The 21,359-nt window shown below is 39.4% G+C and overlaps 1 pseudogene; it reads left to right on the top strand.

Annotated features, from left to right (window-relative positions):
* Positions 1-19,987: 19,987 nt before the first annotated feature.
* Positions 19,988-20,535, top strand: LOC118643888 (annotated as a pseudogene).
* Positions 20,536-21,359: the final 824 nt, after the last annotated feature.

Genomic DNA, 21,359 nt, shown 5'->3' with positions numbered 1-21,359 from the left:
GCCTCCTTCATTTCTGACTTGCCCTTTTTTATGTTGTTGATGCTCTCATTAAGCCTCTTGAAATTTTCATTAACTTCCTTGAAGTTCCCACTAAGTTTCTTGAGCATCCTTATAACCAGTGTTTTGAACTCAGCATCTGTTAGATTGCTTATCTTCATTTCATTTAGTTCTTTTCCTGAAGTTTTGTTTGGTTCTTTCATTTGGGACATATTTCTTTGTCTCCTCATTTTGGCTGCCTCCCTGAGTTTGTTTCTATGTATCAGGTAGATTTACTATGTTTCCTGAGCTTCATAGGGTGGTCTATTGTAGTAGGTGTCCTGTAGAGTCCAGTGGCACAGCCTCCCTGATCACCCCAGCTGGGTCCTCGAGGTGCACCCCTGTGTGGACTGTACACCCTTCTGTTGTAATTGAGTCTTGATAAATGCTGGCATGTCAATAGGAGGGATTTACACAGGCTGGTCAGCTGCAAGGACTAGCTGTGCCCACTGACCACTGACCTCTGACTACCTTGGAGGACCAGTGGTGTAGGGGCCCACCACACAGAGCAAGACTTACTTCAGCAGGGCTCTAGTATCACTGAGTTCACTCCTTGAGTGTGTTGCTTGTGGAGGTGGTTGAGTGGTGGTGCTTCACTGTGGTCTGAAGCTGTCCACTGGGTGTGCTGCTCTGGGACAAGGTCAGCCACTGCCTGTGCTCTTCCTGGGGCCACTAGGCATAAGCCACTGAGCAATCTGCCAATGGCTGCTTCTTGTGCTGGGCTTGGAGGTGCTCAGGCAAAGCCAAGTTGTGAACCAAAGCTAGCTGTTCCTAGTGATTAGCCTAGGGCCACTTAGTAAAAGATATGGGGCTCACTGAGGCCAGATGCTGGTTTTTAATTCTTTTAAATTGATTTTAGAGAGAGAGAGGAAGAGAGAGGGAGAAAGAGAAACATTAATGAGCGACCACATGTTAGGGCACAAACTAAGTCTCTACAAGTTCAAGATGATTGAAATCATATCAAGCATCTTCTCAGATCACAACGGCATGCAACTAGAAATCAATTGCAACAAGAACGTGCAAAGACATTTGAAAACATGGAGGCTAAATAGCATGTTAATGAACAATGAATGGGTTACCATGGAGATCAAGGAAGAAACTAAAAACTTCTTGGAAACCAATGAAAATGAACACAAAACAGCACAAAATCTATGGGATGCAGTGAAAGCAGTTCTGAGAGGGAACTTTATAGTACTACAGGCCTACCTCAAGAAACAAGAAAAATTTCTAATAGACTATCTAACCTTACAACTTAAAAAACTAGAAAGCAAATAAAAAGAACACCCCAGAGCAAGTAGAAGGAAGGAAATAGTAAAGATCAGAGCGGAAATAAATGACATAGAGACCCAAAACAAACAAACAAACAAACAAACAAACAAACAAACAAACAAACAAACAAAAAAAACCTGAAACAAAACAATTCAAAGGATCAATGAAACAAAGAGCTGGTTCTTTGAAAAGATAAACAATATTGATGGACCCTAAGCTAGACTCACCAAGAAACAAAGAGAGAGAACCCAAATACACAAAATCAGAAATGAAAGAGGAGAAGTAATAACTGACAGCACAGAAATACAAAGGATTGTAAACCAATATTATGGACAATTATACGGCAACAAAATAAAAGATAAAAATCATACAATAATATCAATAGACGCAGAGAAAGCATTCGACAAAATCCAGCACCCATTTCTGATAAAAATGCTCAGCAATCTGGGAACAGAGGGATTATATCTTGACATAATAAAGGCCATATATGAAAGACCTACAGCCAACATCATACTCAATGGGCAAAAACTAAAAGTATTTACCTTAAGAACAGGAACAAAACAAGGATGCCCACTTTTGCCACTCTTATTTAACATAGTACTGGAAGTCTTAGCCACAGGAATCAGACAGAAAGAAAAAATAAAAGGGATCCAAATTGGAAAGGAGGAAGTGAAACTGTCATTATTCGCAGATGACATGATACTATACGTAGAAAACCCAAAGACTCCATCAAAAATTTACTAGACTTAATAAATGAATTTGGCAAAGTAGCAGGACACAAAATTAACGTCAAGAAATCGACGGCATTCTTATACACCAACGATGAACTCACAGAAAGAGAAACTAAAAAAACAATCCCATTTACCATCGTGGCAAAAAAATTAAGATATATAGGAATAAACTTAACCAAAGAAATAAAAGACCTATTCACAGAAAACTGCAGGTCATTGAAAAAAGAAATAGAGGAAGATGTAAAAAAGTGGAAGCACATATCTTTTTCATGGATAGAAAGAAATAACATCATTAAAATGTCCATACTACCCAAAGCAATCTATAGATTCAATGCAATCCTCATCAAAATACCAATGACATACTTCACATAACTAGAACAAATACTTCAAAAATTCATATGGAACCAAAAAAAGACCTCGAATACCCACACCAATCTTGAGAAAGAAGAACAAAGTTGGAGGGATCACATTACCAGATTAAAGGTTATACCACAAAACCACTATAATCAAAACAGCCTGGTCCTGGCACAAGAACAGGTATATAGACCAGTGTAACAGAACAGAGAACCCAGAAATGGACCCAAGGCAATATGTCAATTAATATTTGACAAAGGTGGCAAGAGCATACAATGGAGTAAAGACAGCCTCTTTAATAAATGGTGTTGGGAAAATTGGACGGCTACTTGCAGAAAAATGAAACAAGGCCATCAACTTACACCATACACAAGAATAAACTCAAAATGGATAAAAGACTTAAATGTGACTCATGAATCCATAAAAATTCTAGAAGAAAATGTAGGCAACAAAATTTCAGACATCATACGCAGCAGAATTTTCACTGATACATCACCTATGGCAACAGAAACAAAGGAGAAAATTTACACATGGGACTACATCAAAGTCAAAAGCTTCTGCACAGCAAAACATACAATCATAAAAATGTAAAGGCAACCCACTGTATGAGAGAGTATAATTGCCAATGATATATCAGATAAGGGGTTAATTTCCAATATATAGAGAGTGCTCATACAACTCAACAAAAGGAAGACAAAGAACCTAATTAATAAATGGGCAGAGGAACTAAATAGACACCTCTCCAAACAGGACATACAAATGGCTAAGAAACATATGAAGAAATGCTCAACATCACTAACTACCAGAGAGATTCAAATTAAAACCACAGTGTGGTATCACCTCACACCTGTCAGAATGGCCGCCATCAACAAATCATCAAACTACAAGTGTTGACGAGGGTGTGGAGAAAAGGGGACTCTAGTATACTGCTGGTGGGAATGCAGACTGGTGCAGCCACTATGGAAAACAATATGGTGTTACCTCAAAAAATTAAAAATTGAACTTCCATTTGACCCAGTGATCCCACTTCTAGGAATATACCCTATGAAGCCTGAAACACCAATCAGAAAGAATATATTTCTCCCCATGTTTGTAGCAGCACTATTTACAATAGCTAAGATCTCGAAACAGCCCAAATGTCCATCAGTAGACAAATGGATAAAAAAGCAGTGGTACATATACACAATGGAGTACTATGCAGCTTTAAAAAAGAAAGATTTTTTATCCTTTGAGATGACATGGAGGGACCTGGAAAGTAGTATCCTAAGCGAAAGAAGCCAAACAGAGAAAGACAAGTATCATATGATCTCACTTATTTGTGGAATATAATGAACATAACAGTCTGAGGAAGGGGGTATTCCCAGAGACGTGGAAGTGGGGTACAGACTGACAATCCCCAGAAGAGGGGGTGTGGGGAGAAAGATACACTACAGAACTTATATGCATGTATGCATGAACAATGGACATGGACAACAAAGCTGGGGACAGGGTGGGGAGGGTGGGTGAGGGGGGAATCAGTGGGGGAAAAAGGAGAAACATCTGTAACAAAAATAAATAAATTAATTAAAAAAATAAATAAAAATAAAAATTATATTCCCCCCAAAAAAGATTAATGAGAGAGAACATCAATTGGCCACTTTCTGGATGCCTCCCACTGAGCATTGGGTCCATAACCTATGTATGTGCCCTGCTGGGAATCGAACTGGAGATCTCCTGCTGCATGGGTCAACACTCAACCACTGAGCCCTCCTGATTTTTATCCACCACACGTGGATGTGGGACCAGCTTGTTTGTGCCTCCGCCCCTCCTACAAATTTAATGTGGCTTCTTCTTTAATTTCTTGGTTATAGGACTTCCACTCAGCTTGATATCAGGTGGTTTTGAATGATGGTTGTTCTGTAGTTTAGTTGTAATTTTGATGTGGTTATGAGAGGAGGTGAGTAGTGCTTTTACCTACACTGTTATCTTGAGCATTAGTCGAAAGATTTTATTTTAGATTAAATGATATTTAAATACACCAATAATAGCCCAGCCGGTGTGACTCAGTGATTGAGTGTTGACCTATGCACCAAGATGTCCCCAGTTTGATTCCTGGTCAGGACACGTGCCCAGGTTGTGAGCCCGACCCCTAGTGGGGGGCATGCAGGAGGTGGCCAATTGATGTTCTCTCTCATAGATGTTTCTATTTCTCTCTCCCTCTGCCTTCCTCTCTCTCTAAAATCAATAAAGAAAAAAAAAAAGAAAAGAAAAGAATCCTCATGTGATAACTTGTCTTTCTCCTCTCTCCAGCCTCCAACAGGAAGACCCCAGCTCGACACATGATTTACTGCTTTGGGCAGGAACTTTTTGTTCAGTTTCTAAGAAGCCAGATTCTGTGTATGTCAGTCTCTTTAAAAAATTTTTTTTTCTTTTTTTTTTTTTTATCCTCACCAGAGGACACCCTTCCATTTTTTGTTCAGGTAGAGTGGGAGGGAGAGAGAGGAAGAGAGAGAGAGAGAGAGAGAGAGAGAGAGAGAGAGAGAGAGAGAGAGAGAAACACCGACACGAAAGGAACACATCGAGTGGCTGCCACCCACACAACTGACCAGGGCCTGGGACAAACTGCATCCGAGGTTCGCGCCCTTAGCGGGAACCGAACCCGGGTCTCTCAGGATCGCAGGCCGACGCTCCAACCGCTGAGCCAAACCGGCCAGGGCAAAAATTTTTTTCTTTATTCTTCTTTCACCCATCAGTCCATGTACAGGCAGACCAAAGCTGACAAGGCATATACATGTTCTTGGTCCCTGAAAATATTAGTGTGGGGAGCAGGGGAGGGGACATCATCCAGGCCAGAGATACAGCCCATCAGGACAGAAGAAAGGACCCTTCCAGTGTCCCTGAAGGTTCTAGATACACAGATGCAGCCAAGAGCCACTTTTCTTTTTAAAATGTAAAATCACATAGTAATACAGTCATAGTAGGGGACTTGAACATACCACTGACATCACTGGATAGATCTTCTAGACAAAAAATTAACAAGGACACAGGCCTTAAATGACACAGTAAATGAGACAGATTTAATTGATAGTTACAGGACATTTCACCCCAAAGCTGCAGAATACACATTCTTCTCAAGTGCACATGGGACATTCTCAAAGATAGACCACATATTAGAACACAAACTAAGTCTCTACAAGTTCAAGAAGATTGAAATATATCAAGCATCTTCTTACATCACAATGGCATGAATTAGAAACCAGTTACAGTAAAAACACTCAAAAATATTCAAACATATGAAGGTTAAATAGCATGTTATTAAACAGTGAATAGGTTAGATCAAGGAAGAAATAAAACTTTCTGGAAACTAATGAAAATAAACACACAATAACACAAAATTTATTTGACACAGTAAAAGCAGTACTAAGAAGCAAGTTCATAGCATTACAGGTCTACCTCCAGAAACAAGAAAAAAATTTAATAAATGATCTAATCCTACAATGTAAGGAATTATAAAGAGAACAAAATAAAAACCCAGAGTAAATAGAAGGAAGGAAATAATATAAATCAGAGTGGAAATAAAGGACATAGAGGCTTAAAAAACAATACGAAAGATCAATAAAACCAAGAGCTTGTTCTTTGAAAAGATAAGATCAATCAGTCTTTATCTAGACTCTCCAAGAAACAAAGAGAGAAGACCCAAATAAATAAAATAAAATAAAATGAGAAACAGAAGAGATGACGTAACAACTGACACCACAGAAATACAAAGGATCGTAAGAAAATACTATGAACAATTATATGCCAACAAATTGGACAACCTAGACAAAATGGACAAATTTCTAGACTCATACAGTCTTCCAAAGCTCATCCAGGAAGAGTAAGAAAACCTGAACAGACCAATAACAACTAAGAAAATTGAAGAGGTAATAAATAAACTCCCAGCAAACAAAAGCCCTTGTCTGGATGGCTTCACAGGGAGTTTTACCAAACATTCAAAGAAGGAGTAACACCCATTCTCCTAATCTATTCCAAAAAAATTCAAAAGGAGGAAGACTTCCACCCTCTCTTTATGAGGCCAGCATAATCCTAATTCTAAAACCAGATAAAGACACTACAAAAAAAGAAAGTTACAGGATAATATTCCTGGTGTACATATACATCAAAATCCTCTATAAAATATTGGTAAATCAGATCTAGCAATATATTAAAAAATTTATTCACCGTGACGATGTGAGACTTACTCCAGGAATACAAGGGTGGTAAAATATTCACAAATCAATAAATGTGATATAGCCCATAAACAAAATGAAATATAAAAATCATATGATTGTATCAATAGATGCTGAAAAGGCGTTAGACAAAATTTAGCACCCATTTTTTATAAAAGCACTCAGCAAAGTGGGAATAATAGAAGGATCATATCTCAATATAATATACAGCCAACATCATACTCAATGGTAAAAAACTAAAAGCATTTCCTTTAGGAACAGGAACAAGAGAGGGTTTCTGCTTTTGCCACTCTTATTCAACATAGTACTGAAAGTCTTAATTACAGTGATCAGACAAGATGAAAAAAATAAAAGGCATCTAAATTGTAAAGGAGAAAGTAAAACTGTCATTATTTGCAGATGATGCAATATTGTACACAGAAAACCCTAAAACTCCACCAAAACACTACTAGATTTAATAGATGAATTTGGCAAAGTAGCAGGATAAAAAATTAACATCCAGAAATCTATGGTATTTTTTTTTTTTATTCCTCACCTGAGGACATTTTCCCATTTTTTACTCAGAGAGAGCGGGAGGGAGAGAGAGGAAGAGAGAGAGAGAGAGAAAAACATCGACATGAAAGGGACATATCGAGTGCCTGTCACCCGCACAACCCAACCAAGGCTGGGGACAAACTGCAACCGAAGTACATGCCCTTAGTGGGAACTGAACCCAGGTCTCTCTGGACCGCAGGCCAATGCTCCAACCACTGAGCCAAACCAGCCAGGGTGAGAAATCTATGGTATTTTTATACACCACTAATGAACACTCAGAAAGAAAAACTTAAAAAAAAAATTATTTACCATTGCAAAAGAAAAAAAGAAATTAAGATACTTAGGAATATATTTAACCAAGGAGGTAAAAGACCTGTTCTCAGAAGACTACAGGATATTGAAAAAAGAAATAGAGAAAGATATAAAAAATGGAAGCATATACCACGTACATGGACTGGAAGAACTACTATCATTAAAATGTCCATACCACCCAAAGCAATCTATAGAGTTAATGCAGTACCTATTAAAATACCAGTGGCATATTTCATAAATCTAGAACAAATACTCCCAAAGTTTATATGGAGTCAAAAAAGAATGTGAATATCCACAGCAATCTTGAAAAACAAGGACACAGTTGTAGGGATCACAATATTGGATACTACAAAGCCATTGTAATCAAAACAGTCTGGTACTGGCACAAGAACAAGCATAGATCAATAGAAAACAACAGAGAACCCAGAAATTGACCTAAGATGTTGTGCTTAATTAATATTTGATAAAGGAGTCAAGAACATACAATGGAGTAAAGATAGCCTCTTCAATAAATGGTATTGGGAAAATTGGACAGGTAAATGCAAAAAAAAAAAAATGAAATTAGACCATCAATTTACACCATACAAAAAAATAAACTCAAAATGGATAAAAGACTTAAATGTAATTTGTGAATTTGTGAAACCATAAAAATCCTAGAAGAAATTGTAGGAAGCAAAATCTCAGGCATCACACCTAGCAGAATTTTCACCATAATATCACCTAGGGCAAGAGAAACAAATGAAAAATTTAATAAATGGGATTACATCAAACTAAAAAGCTTCTGCATGGCAAAACAAAAACAAAAACAAAAAAAACTACATCAAGATGAAAAGGGAACACACTCTTTGGGAGAACATATTTGCCAACGATACATCAAATTATGGGTTAATTTCCAAAATAAGTACTTATGCAACTTGACAAAAGGAAGACAAATAATGCAATTTAAAAATGGGCAAAGGATCTGAATAGACACTTCTCCAAACAGTACATACAAATGGCCAGGAGACATATGAAAAAATGCTCAATATCTCTAATCATCAGAGAGATGCAAATTAAAACGACTATGAGGTATCACCTCACACCTGCCAGAATAGCTACCTCCAACAAATCATCAAACAACAAGTGCTGGCAAGGATGTGGAGAAAAGGGGACTCTAGTACACTGCTGGCGGGAATGCAGACTGGTGCAGCCACTTTGGAAAACAGTATGGTGTTTCCTCAAAACATTAAAAATGGTACTGTGGCCCTGGCCGGTTTGGCTCAGCGGTTAGAGCGTCGGTCTGCGGTCCTGAGAGACCCGGGTTCGGTTCCCACTAAGGGCACGTACCTCGGTTGCAGTTTGTCCCCGGCCCTGGTCGGTCGTGCGGGTGGCAGCCACTTGATGTGTTCCTTTCACATCGATGTTTCTCTCTCTCTCTCTGTTCCTCTCTCTCCCTCTGTTCCTCTCTCTCCCTCCCACTCTACCTGAACAACAAAAAAAAGAAAAAATGTCCTCGGGTGAGGATAAAAAAAAAAAAAAAAATGGTAATGGTACTGTGATTTGGCCCAGTGATCCCACTTCTAGGAATATATCCTAAGAAGCTGGAAACACCAATCAGAAAGAATATATGTACCCCTAAGTTCATAGCAGCGCTATTTACAACAGCTAAGATCTGGAGACCTCCCAAGTGTCCATCAGAAGATGAGTGGATAAAAAAGCTGTGGTACATATACACAATGGAATACTATGCAGCTGTAAGAAAGAAAGATCCCTTACCCTTTGAGATGAGATGGAGGGATCTGGAGAGTATTATGCTAAGTGAAATGAACCAGTCAGAGAAAAACAAATATCACATGATCTCACTTATTTGTGGAATCTACTGAACAAAATAAGCTGACAAACAAAATAGATCCAGACACATGGAAGTAGGGAACAGACTGACAAACCTCTGAGGGCAGGGGGTTGGGGGTGTGTGTGTGTGGCAAGAGATAAACCAAAGAATTTACACACCACTAGTGAACACTCAGAAAGAAAAACTTAAAAAAAAATTATTTACCATTGCAAAAGAAAAAAAGAAATTAAGATACTTAGGAATATATTTAACCAAGGAGGTAAAAGACCTGTTCTCAGAAGACTACAGGATATTGAAAAAAGAAATAGAGAAAGATATAAAAAATGGAAGCATATATATGCACAACCAATGGACACAACAACAATGGTGTTGAAGACAGATGGGGGTCAGGATTGGAGAGAAGGGTATCAATGGGAGACAAAAGGAGGGGGCATCTGTAATTCTTTCATTAATAAAGATGAAAAAAATAAATAAAGTTAAATAATAAAAAATGAAAAAGTAGAATATAAAATCATAAATAGATCAGAAATATATTAAGCCATTCTTCTTGCAAAAAATTTTAATGCAATGTAGGTAAGGCTTAAGTCATATTTGATGGCCCTCTTCATCTATCTGGCAGGTTTTCATTTTTTAAATACGTAAGTTCAGGCAATCCTTTTTATTTGCCAATTCCATATTTATTTCCATATTGCAAACTTCCTTGATTGTTAAAATGTATTTTTAACCCCCAAATCAACACTCCTTGTACTTTTGTGGCCATTTGTGGACATGCACAGAGCAGCGAAAAATTTGAATTGCTTGACATACACGTTCCCAGCTGAAGTTAAATAAGTAATGCTCTGCCTTCTTCCTGCAGCTCATACTATAAATGCATGTCTTCTCTCTCTCTCTCTCTCTCTCTCTCTCTCTCTCTCTCTCTCTCTGTCTCTCTCTCTCTCTGTCTCTCTCTCTCTCTCTCTCTCTCTCTCTCTCTCTCTCTCGGGGTATTTAGTTCCTTTTTTTTGTTATTGCATTTTTTTTTATCCTCACCTGAGGACATTTTTCGATATTTTGTTCAGATAGAATGGGAGAAAGAGAGAGAGAGAGAAACATCGACGTGAAAGGGGCACATTGAGTGGCTGCCACCCACACGACCCAACCAGGGCGGGGACAAACTGCAACCAAGGTATGTACCCTTAGCGGGAACCGAATCCGGGACTCTTCGGACCGCAGGCGGACGCTCTAACCGCTGAACCAAACTGGCCAGGGCTGTTGTTGCATTTTTGTTGGTGATTTTGCTGTTGATTATGGTCCCCTGAGTGCAAGAAGGCTGTGATATGTCTTATGGAAAAAAAATATGTGTGTTAGATAAGCTTTGCTCAGGCAAGAATTATAGTGCCATTGACCATGAATTCAAAGTTAATGAATCAATAATGTACATTAAATAAGATGTCCTTGAGTAGAAACACACATAGTACAAGTCTATGTATTGATCAGTTGATAAAAATGTGACTAGAGGCTGCCAGGAACCTTACCCTGTATTTCTCCTATGAGCAATGGGTTCAGTACTTGCTAATTCAGTGTTCATTGCAACTCTGTAGTACATCACTGACTGTACATAAATATGCATGTGTCACTATAGGAAAAAAATATGTGTATGTGTGTACATGGTAGGGAAGAGATCATTCATTTTTACATATAAAAATATATCATAGAGACATCTTCCCTTCCAGGCAGGGGGCAGTTAGCACAAGGGTTTAAGGTGTAGGGTGGGAATAGGGTGGGCAGCAAGCTTGGAGGCCAACATGAGGTGACAGGCTGAGATGTACAGCATGGCTTAGATTGGATATATTGAACAAATAAGTAAATATACTGAAGAACGTAGAAACTGAGTTTCTCACTGCCAGAGAAGAAATTTAGGAGAATTAGATTAGAATTGGAGGTACTAGTACACATTCATAGTTGTATAATACAGATGCAGAAATATAGATGTGTTATATATAGATATGTCTGTATTAGTGTGTATACAGTCCCATATGTGTGTATAAATATATACATACATACATTTCTTAGCTCTCTCTGCTCAGAGAGCCTAGAAGCAATGCCACCCAGTGTCAGTGAACACACTCAATGCCCAGATCATAGTTTCTAAATCCCACCTCCCATTAAAAAGAACCAGGGCTGTTTGGAGAAATGTCTGATTCTGGGGCTGGGGCAGGGGCAGGGAAAGTATAAATCAAGCCTGGACTATCTTGTGCCAGAAAGTAAGGTAGTGCCCTCAAATTTTGAGGATCTTTCAAAAAGGCAGAGGAGCCAGCTTGTAGGACTTCCTAGTGGACAAATCTGAGACAATTTGAGCATCAAGCTAAATAATGATAGTAACAGATTATAACCCATTGAATAACTCAATGAATAATAGGACTTATTGAAAATATGATTCAAAGGAAATATATATTAATAAATAAGTGGGGAGGGGAAACCGGACAATGACTGGGTCCAGGCCACCTGTCACTACTTGAGCCAATTAAGCAGACAAGGTTGAATCATATATGAACATTTATTCCAATATTGCCAGTAGTATGGGAGAGCAGTGGGTCATGCTACAAAATCTGTTCTGTCCCTCTCACTGGCCAGCTGCTTAAAGGGTAGAGGAACAATGACCATGTGAGAAAAGGCAGTTAGGCAAAAGGAAGCAAAATTGGTAAAATGGTTACAGGCGAAGGGAGAGAAATGTAGGCTGGGGGTTGCAGGGGCTGGTTGCCAATGAGTCATAGTCACTGGTTCAGTGTTCAGTGTTCTGATAGATAATCAGGTTATTAATCTTTCCATGATGTCATATTAGGAAAATGGACAGTATTCCTGAGGTAAACTCCCAGGGTGCACACCTCCCAGCCAGGTCAGAGTGGGCTTTTCTTTAATCAGAACAAAGTAACTACTATGATTAGTTCTCTATTCTATTACTCTCTCCCGCCCCTTTCAATTGTACAAAGCCAACTAACGCAAAAGGAATGATGGAATGAGAAAATCTCCATTTGGCTCTGGTGGGTTTGGCTCAGCCGTTTAGAGCATTGACCTGTGGACCAACGAGTACGGGTTTGATCCCAGTCAAGGGCACAGTTTGTTCCCCACCCTGGTCAGGGTTGTGTGGGAGGTGACCAGTTGATGTGTCCCTCTCACATCGATGTTTCTTTCTCTCTCCCTCCCGTCCACTCTATCTGAAGATAAATAGAAAAATATCCTTGGGTGAGGATTTAAAAAATAAAATCTCCATTTGGCAATCATTAGGGAGGTGGCTGATTCAAACAGGAGTCATCAGTGGGTACTAAGGTTGGTGGCTGGAGGTTTGATGAGAAAGAGGATATTGGTGCAACCTCAGAATACCTCCCCACAAAATTCTCATCAATTATAAAAGGGGGGGGTGTAAATTTAAGGTTGAGGAACCTGAGAGACACCGAGTTGACTAGGTGATCAAGTTTAACGTCACCAGGCGTGGGACAGGTCAGCACCGTGCCCCCTGATATACTGCACTAAAAAGAAACAGCATGGTTTCTGTCAAGTTCCTACTGAGAAAGCTGTAGTGACTTTGGGGATTTGGGGGCTGAATATGAAAAATCACATGACCACAAGGCAGCACTAGCACAGAGGAGCTTTATTTAAGTAGCACTTTGACATGTTTGCATGCGGGGGAAGGACATGTGAGGACAGCATGAGACTTTTCAGAAGCAATGGCACAGGGGCCACCGCCCAGAAGGGGACCACCCCCCACAGGGGAAAGGGGATAGGAGAGGAGGCTTGTGTGTCCAGGGGATATGCTCACAGCCAGGCAGGGAGTCTTCCGGTCAGAGCCCTAAGGGCAGTGGTGGCCCGGACCTGGTACAGCTCTGGGTTTTATCTTATCCGTGGCATATGCTGGGTGCAGTTTCTTGTGGAATACAAAGCAGGCAGGCTCCAAATAGAGAAAAATCTGCTTCTTGGGTTCCATTTCAAACAATTGGAGGTGGAAGAATTTGAGTTTGTTGCCATCTTTATGTTCCAATGGTGTATGATGTTATGATACAACTTTTTTCTGGCTTAATTTTTTTTTTTCATTTATATGTGATATTCAATAATTTTATATTAGTTTCAGGTGTACAGCATAGTGGTTAGACATTTGTATAATTTAACAAGTGATCCCCCTGATATGTCTAGCACTCACCTGGCACCATACATAGTAATTACAATATTATGGCTATATTCCCTATGCTGTACTTTACATCCCCGTGATTATTTTGTGACTGCCAATTTGTAGTTCTTAATCCCTTCAACTTTTTCACTTAGTGTTCCAAACCCTCTTCTATCTGGCAACCATCAGTCTATTGTCTGTATTTATGAGTCTGTTTCTGTTTTGTTTGTTCATTTATATTGTTCTTTACATTCCACATATAAGTGAAATCATAGTATTTTTCTTTCTCTGTCTGACTTTACTTAGCATAATACCCTCTAGGCCCATCCATGTTGTCACAAATGGTAAGATGTCCTTCTTTTTATGTCCGAGTAATAGTCCATTGTATATATGTACCATCTCTTCTTTATCTAATTGTCTATTGATGGGCACTTAGGGTTCTTCCATCTTGGCTATTGTAAATAATGCTGCAATGAACATAGGTGTGCATATATCCTTTTGAATTAGTGTTTTGGGTTCCTTTGGATATATACCCAGAAGTGGGATTGCTGTATCATAGGGTAGCCTGTTTTTAATTTTTGTGGAACCTCCAGACTGCTTTCCACAGTGGCTGCACCATCCTGCATTCCCATCAACAGTGCACAGGGTTCCACATCCTCACCAGCACTTGTTGTTTGTTGATATATTGATAATAACCATTCTAACAGATGTCAGGGGATATCTCATTGTGGTTTTAATTTGCATTTCTCTGATGATTTGTGATGCGGAGCATCTTTTCATATGTCTCTTGGCTATCTGTATGTTCTTTTTGGAGAAATGTCTCTTCAGGTTCTTTGCTTATTTTTTAATCAGATTGTTTTTTTGATGTTAATTTGTATGAGTTCTTTATAAATGTTAGATATTAACCCCTTATTGAATGCATCATTGGCTAATATATTCTCTCATTCAGTAGGTTTTCTTTTTGGTTTGTTGTTGGTTTCCTTTGCTGTACAAAATCTGTTAGTTTGGCTCTGGCTAGTGTGGCTCAGTTGGTTGGGTGTTGTCCTATGTTTGGAAAGCTTGCTGGATGGATTCCTGATGAGGAGCATGTAGGAGGCAGCCAGTAGATATTATACTATCACATTGCATTGATGTTTTTCTCTCTATTTAAAAATTAATAAACTATTCTTTAAAATACTTTTAGTTTGATGTAGTCCCATTTGTTTATTTTATTTATTTTCTGTTCCCCTTGCCTGAGGAGATATATAGAAAAAATATTACTAAGAGCAAGGTCAGAAAGTTTACTGCCTATGCTTTCTTCTAGGAGTTTATGATTTTAGATTTTATACTTAAGTCTTCAATCCATTTGAGTTTATTCTTGCATATGGTATAAGAAAGTGGTCTAGTTTCATTTTGGCATGTATCTGTCTTTTTTTTTTTATCCTCACCCGAGGACATTTTTTCCATTTTTTTTGTTCAGGTAGAGTAGGAGGGAGAGAGAGGAAGAGAGAGAGAGAGAGGGGAACATCGACGTGAAAGGGACACATCGAGTGGCTGCCAACCGCACAACCAGCCAGGGCCGGGGTCAAACTGCAACCGAGGTACATGCCCTTAGCGGGAACCGAACCCGGGTCTCTTGGGACCGCAGGCTGACGCTCTAACCGCTGAGCCAAACCGGCCAGGGCTGTATCTGTCCTTTTTAAAAAAACCATTTATTGCATAGACTGTGTTTACCACATTGTATATTCTTGCCTCCTTTGCTATATATTAATTGACCACATAGGCATAGATTTATTTCTGGGCTCTCTATACTCTTCCATTGATCCATGTGTCTGTTTCATGTTGTTTTGATTACTACAGTCTTGTATTATAGTTCAATATCAGGTAGCATGATACCTTCAACTTTATTTTTTCTCAAGATTGCTGTGGCTATTTGGGGGTCTTTTGTGGTTCCATATAAATTTTAAGATTATTTGTTCTAGTTCTGTGAATAATGCCATTGGTATTTTGATAGAGATTGCATTCAATCTATAAATTGCTTTGGGTAGTATAAACATTTTATAAATGTTTTCCTCTTAAGATAAACTAATTTATCCTTTCAAGATAAACTTTCCCCTTTATAATAGTAAAAAAAAAAAAAAAATCCAAGCTTGATTTGATGGAACAGACCTGGGGGAATGTGTCCTGAGCCAGAAATAAGAGCTAAGGTTGCTGTCATTCACCATTTTTGTTTAGATGGGGTACTGAGAATCAACTCAAACCATATCTTTCCTTCAGAAGTCCAGGCAAAGTTATAAAAATGGGGGCTCAGCCTATTTGTTTTTTCTTCCTGGTTTCCAGCTATTGCCCATTGTTGAGCCTGCAGTCAGGAACTCTCGTCCTTGATCCCCTGAACCTCTTCCCCTTCCTCTTAGCCAATTCCAACTCCTTTTCATCCTTAATGATTGCTTTAAATGTCACTTTCTCAGGGACCCCTTCCATAACCCCTGCTCCCAATTCAGCAAGATCTCTCTGTTATATAATCTTATAATTCCCTGAGCTGATGCCTTTATAAATCTTATCACAACTACTTTTAAAAATTTTACTTTTGCTAATAATTTGTTTGCTTACCTCCCACAGACTAGCTAGCTGTTCACCAAAACTGTTCCCTTTTATCTTGGACACACACAACTATTAGACTGTGTTTTCCTAGACACCTTTGCTGTAGGTTGTCTGAGTCCTGCTGACTGAGCTCTGAGAAGTAATGTGCACTACTTCCATAGCTGGCCCATAAAAACTCCTAAAAATGAACCTTTATTACCTTTCCTCTTCTGTGGGTGAGCCTGTTGATGAATGGTTGAACCACAGCATGGAATAAGCCTGGATCCTTGAGTCACTGCTTGGAGGAGAGCATTTTGTCAAGCAGGAAACACCCGTTTTATACTTTATGTGGGCAAGAAGTAAACTTCTATTGTGTTAAGTCACTGGGACTTTGGGGTCTTTCTGTTACAACAGCTAGAGTTATCTTAATACACTCTCTTAGGCTAGGGTTTGGCTCATTGAGTGTTCATATATTTTGTTTGTCTCTTCAGATGAACTGTCCACTCTTCTCCTCCTTTTGAGAGGAAGACCTTTATTGATGGCATGAAGGTCCCTTCCCACCCCTGGCTCCCAGTTGGGTTTAATTCGTGGGAGGCACTGAAAGAGGATGTAGAATAGGAGATGACTGAGGGCTGGGTTTTTATCCCCCTTGCTCCTTCTCTGCCAGGTCATCTGATGTTAAGAAAAAATTATCTCCAACTTGGGAAGCAGCAGGAAGATGGCCTCATGTCCTTTCAGTATTATCGCTTAATACGTATGTCACTTGGGTTGTCTAGAAATCGAATGCTAAGTGTAAGAGAGTTATTGAGAGAAAATGACTCACAACTGGAAATGGGAAGGAAGCAGGACTGGGAAGAAAGAACCTAGACTACAATCCAGCCAAGCCAATTTGGAAATTGATAGTGAGGCTGACTCATGAAGGAATCCCACATTGGTCAGAAGCCCCAGTGCCCTTGCTGTGATCATATGGCTGGGCAAGAGCCAGATCTGGGGCAGAGCCTGAAGGCAGTGACAGCTGGAAGCACTCAGGAAACTGCATTTCTTTCTTTCATTTTTAATTCTCACCCACGTATTTTTTTTCCCATTGAATTTTAGAGAGAATGGAAGGGAGTATGGTAGGGACAGTAGGGAAGAAGAGAGAGAAACATCTCAATGAGAGAGAGAGAGAGACATATTGACTGATTGCCTCCTGAACATGCCCTGACAGAAGCTGGGGATGGAACCTGCAATCCAGGTACAGGCCGTTGATCAGGAATCGAGTCCTTTGGTGTGCAGGCCGGCACTCTAACCTCTGAGCCACTCCAGCCAGGGCAGGGAACTGAATTTCTTGCAGCAGAAGAGCGGGTTCTTTCTTTAGAGAGATGTGAGTGGTGCATCTCACCAGGCTTATTCAAAACATATTTAATCATCTTGAAAAATGTATCTGTTTAAAAAGCCACAAAGTGATCTTTGATTTACATGTAATACAATTCAGGTGTATTAGGTGTACAGTTTAAAAAAAATAGATTTTATTTTTTAGAACAATTTTAGGTTGATAGCATAACTGAGCAGAAAGCATAGAGTTTCCATGCACTCTCTGCCCCCTCACATGCACAATCTCTCCACTGTCCACATCCCATAACTGATGCACTTGCATGAACTCATCATGATCACCCAGAACCCTCTTGGTATTGTGCCAAAGTATAATGACATGTACCCACTGTTACAGAATCACACAGAATAGTTGCACCGCCCCCAAATCCTCTGTGCTCCACCTACTCATTCTTCCCTCACCCACAGTGTTGTGTGTTTTTTAAACAAAAAGCTTGGGTTTTTAAAATTTATTTGCAACTAAGCTTGTTATATATAAGGAAAATGTACAAAGAGTAATGTTCTATTTTATAAAATTAGATTTAAATCAAAGACATTCATTAATAAGGAATCTTTTAATGTGAATATTATAGGAATTTTTCTAAGCCATCTGGTCAGAACTGTCTCTGAATATTTCCTTACTTTGGAAGATATTGGCATATATTTAAATAAAACTCAGAATTTTTCAATAAAATTTTTTTTTTCTTTATTGATTTTAGAGAGAGAGGAATGGAGAAGGAGAGAGATAGAAACATCAATGAGAGAACATTGATTGGCCGCCTCCTGCATGTCCCCCACTGAGGATCTGGCCCACAACCTGGGCATGTGCTCTGACCAGAAATCGAACTGGAGACCTCTTGGTGCATGGGTTGATGCTTAACCACTGAGCCACATCGGACGAGTGAAACTTAGAATTTTTCAAAATAAGCCCTAATTAAAAAAAACAAATCTAGTTTATATTCAAACTAAGATATTTTAATAGAACTTCCTTTCTAGAAATAATAATACATGAAACAAGGTATTTTGCAAAATATGGTCCCAAACAAGTTACAGTAAAAACTAAAGGTATACTTAACTTCCACATCCTCAAAATAGAGGCTACTTTCTGTTCCTCAGCCTTAGAAAGAAGGTGAAGAACCGTCTGTGAGCAACTTTGGGCAGGGGGTTGATAAACAAAGTTCAAGCAGTTGAACATGGAGATCTTGTAAAAGAATTTTGGGGAAACTGACCAAATGATCAAAATCTGTCTTTAATACAAAAGTAAAAAGGCTCCTCCCAAGTAGCCTGGCCCATCCCTGAGCTCACTTGTCCTATGTTCCCAAGCAAACCTTGGTGTTCCTGCTCCATGGAAGACCTTGAGTGTCCAGGGAGCTTTTTGTGTGAATGAGGTGAGCACAGACTCCAAATGGGCATTTTAAAGCTTGGAGTCAAAGTATTTTTCTCCCGTGGCAGAGGCCACATGTCTCATTGCCCATCTCTGTTTTGTTTTAATTCCTCACCTTACGTATGTAGACCTAGGACCACAACCTTTGCTTTGTCATCACCATCACATCTAATCAATGAATCATATTCTGTGCCTGAAAATTGCCCATATTTAACAATAATACACACATGCCCAGCTGGTGTGGCTCAGTGGATTGAGTGTCACCCCATGGACTGGGAAGTCCCAGTTTAATTCCTGGTCAGGGCACATGCCCAGGTTGTAGGCTCGATCCCCAGTAGGGGACATGCAGGAGGCAGCGGATTGATGTTTCTCTCCCATATCGATGTTTCTACCTCTCAATCCCTTCCTCTTTTTCTAAAAAAATAAAAAAATAAGAAAATAAAAATAAAAAAAACCAATAATACACACAAACAAAACAACCCACTGTTACCACTGATGTGGTCACAAAACAATGATCTGTAGACCAAGCAAATGTTTGGAACCATATTTTTCATGCATCAAATTTACAGCCAGATTCCCCAAAATAAAAAAACCCAAAACATTGCACAAGACACACAATAACTTAAAACACACACACACACACACACGCACACACTTGCACACTCACTCTTACAGAACTATGCTTGGGGAAACACCACTGAGGGTATATTTTGCAAAGCTGCTGCCCCAGGTGTTTTATTTGGGAACGCTATCAAGTAGGGCGCAGTTGTTTATAGGGTGTGTAGAAAAGAAAGACATGCTTGTGGCAACCAGTTTTAAGGTCTTTCACGTTGTATAAAATGGACCTGTAGAAATATTTCAGTGTTCTCCAGATGAAAAGTTGGAGCTGAAATGTGATATCTAACCAGATGCAAAAAGTGTTCGGCAACCATCTCGTGAGATGGTACCCAGATACGCAAGAAAGCTTCTGGACACGTAGCTTGTGGGCCTTGTGTCATATATGAATTTCACAGAAGACTCCTATTGTTCTGCTGGTTTGGTATCAAGGATTTGCTAATATTCCTCCTGAATTTTATGTCCATCATCTTTTAAGAGACACTCACATATAATATGAAATTGTTGGAGAGTACAGGTGGGCTGATCCTTCTTCCTCCTGAAGGGACCTGGACAACCAGGTTCTGTGAATGATGAGTGAAGTTGACTTTCCTGAGTATAAGCTTCATTCTGATTAAGAACAACTTTGCAAAAATTTTTTAAAAATTCAAATTAGTTACAGTCATGGTCTCTGAGTACCTGTGTCTCTGCCATTGCTCCCAGTTGGCTTCCCAGAACAGTGACCCAGCAGCCACCAGAGTCACAGCAGCTAGTAAAGGAGCTGAGTCCAGTGGGGGTGCCCCCTGGGGTCCCTCCTGGGCAAGAGGTTACAGCAGGAGCTGATGACCCTCATGATGTTTGGCGACAAAGGAATTTCTGCCTTCCCTGAATCACACAACCTTTTCTAATGATGGGGACCATCCATGGAGCGGCTGGCACAGTATGTGAAGACATGATGTATAAGTTCTCCCTACAGTTCCCCAGTGGCTTACCCATACTACCACCCCAACGTAGACATCCAAGGTAACATCTGCCTGGACATCCTAAAGGACAATTGGTCTGCCCGAAATTACATCTGGGTCATCCTACTCTCTATCCAGAGCCCACTAGGAGAACCCAACATCAATGATGGGTTGATCACCCATGCTGCGGAGCTCTGGAAAACTCCCACAGCCTTTAAGAACCACCTACAAGAAACCTATGCAAAGCAAGTCTCTAGCCAAGAGCCCTGACCCCGGCTGTCCAGCCTCTCTCCTTGTACTAGTGATTTATTTATTTTTATTAGAGAGTCTGTCCTTGCCTTGATTCCTATATAGGATTCTGTATCTTCAGCTCTGGTATCATATTTGTTTTGTTTCTGTTTTTTATTTATTTTATTTTTTTATTCTCACCCGAGAACATTTTCCCATTTTTTTTTTGTTCAGATATAGTGGGAGGAAGAGAGGGAGAGAGAAACATCGATGTGAAAGGGACACATCAAGTGGTTGCCACCCACATGACCCAACCAGGGCCAGGGACAAACTGCAACCGAGATACGTGCCCTTAGCAGGAACCGAACCCAGGTCTCTCTGGACTGTAGGCTGATGCTCTAAACACTGAACCAAACCGGCCAGGGCTGTTTCTGTTTTTTAAGTAAGTCTCTGGTTAAGACCCTGTGATGAATATATTAAATAAATAAAAAAATTTTTCAATTACAATTGACATTCAATATTATGTTAGCTTCAGGTGTACAGAACAATGGTTAGACATTTATATAATTTACGAAGTTATCCCCACCAGTAAGTGTAGTACCTGGCACCATACATATAATATCATTTAAGTAGAAAATAAACCTGTGTTTGAGTGAGCCAGTTTCAATTTTATTAGAATCTAGAAATTGTAAAATTACATGTGAACATGTAGATTCTTTCCAGAAAAAAAGACAAAGATTATGGGGTGGTCTTTTTTTAAAAACTATTTTTGGGGGCAGGGTAACAGTTTGAGATATAATTCACATTCACAAGCCATTTAAATGTACAACTCAGTGGCTTTTACTGAATTCATAGTTATACAACCA

Source organism: Molossus molossus, unplaced genomic scaffold (assembly GCF_014108415.1).
Source record: "Molossus molossus isolate mMolMol1 unplaced genomic scaffold, mMolMol1.p scaffold_m16_p_4, whole genome shotgun sequence".
Taxonomy (NCBI): Eukaryota; Metazoa; Chordata; class Mammalia; order Chiroptera; family Molossidae; genus Molossus; species Molossus molossus.
The sequence above is the reverse complement of the archived record's forward strand: the minus strand, read 5'-3'. Positions and strand labels throughout refer to the sequence as shown.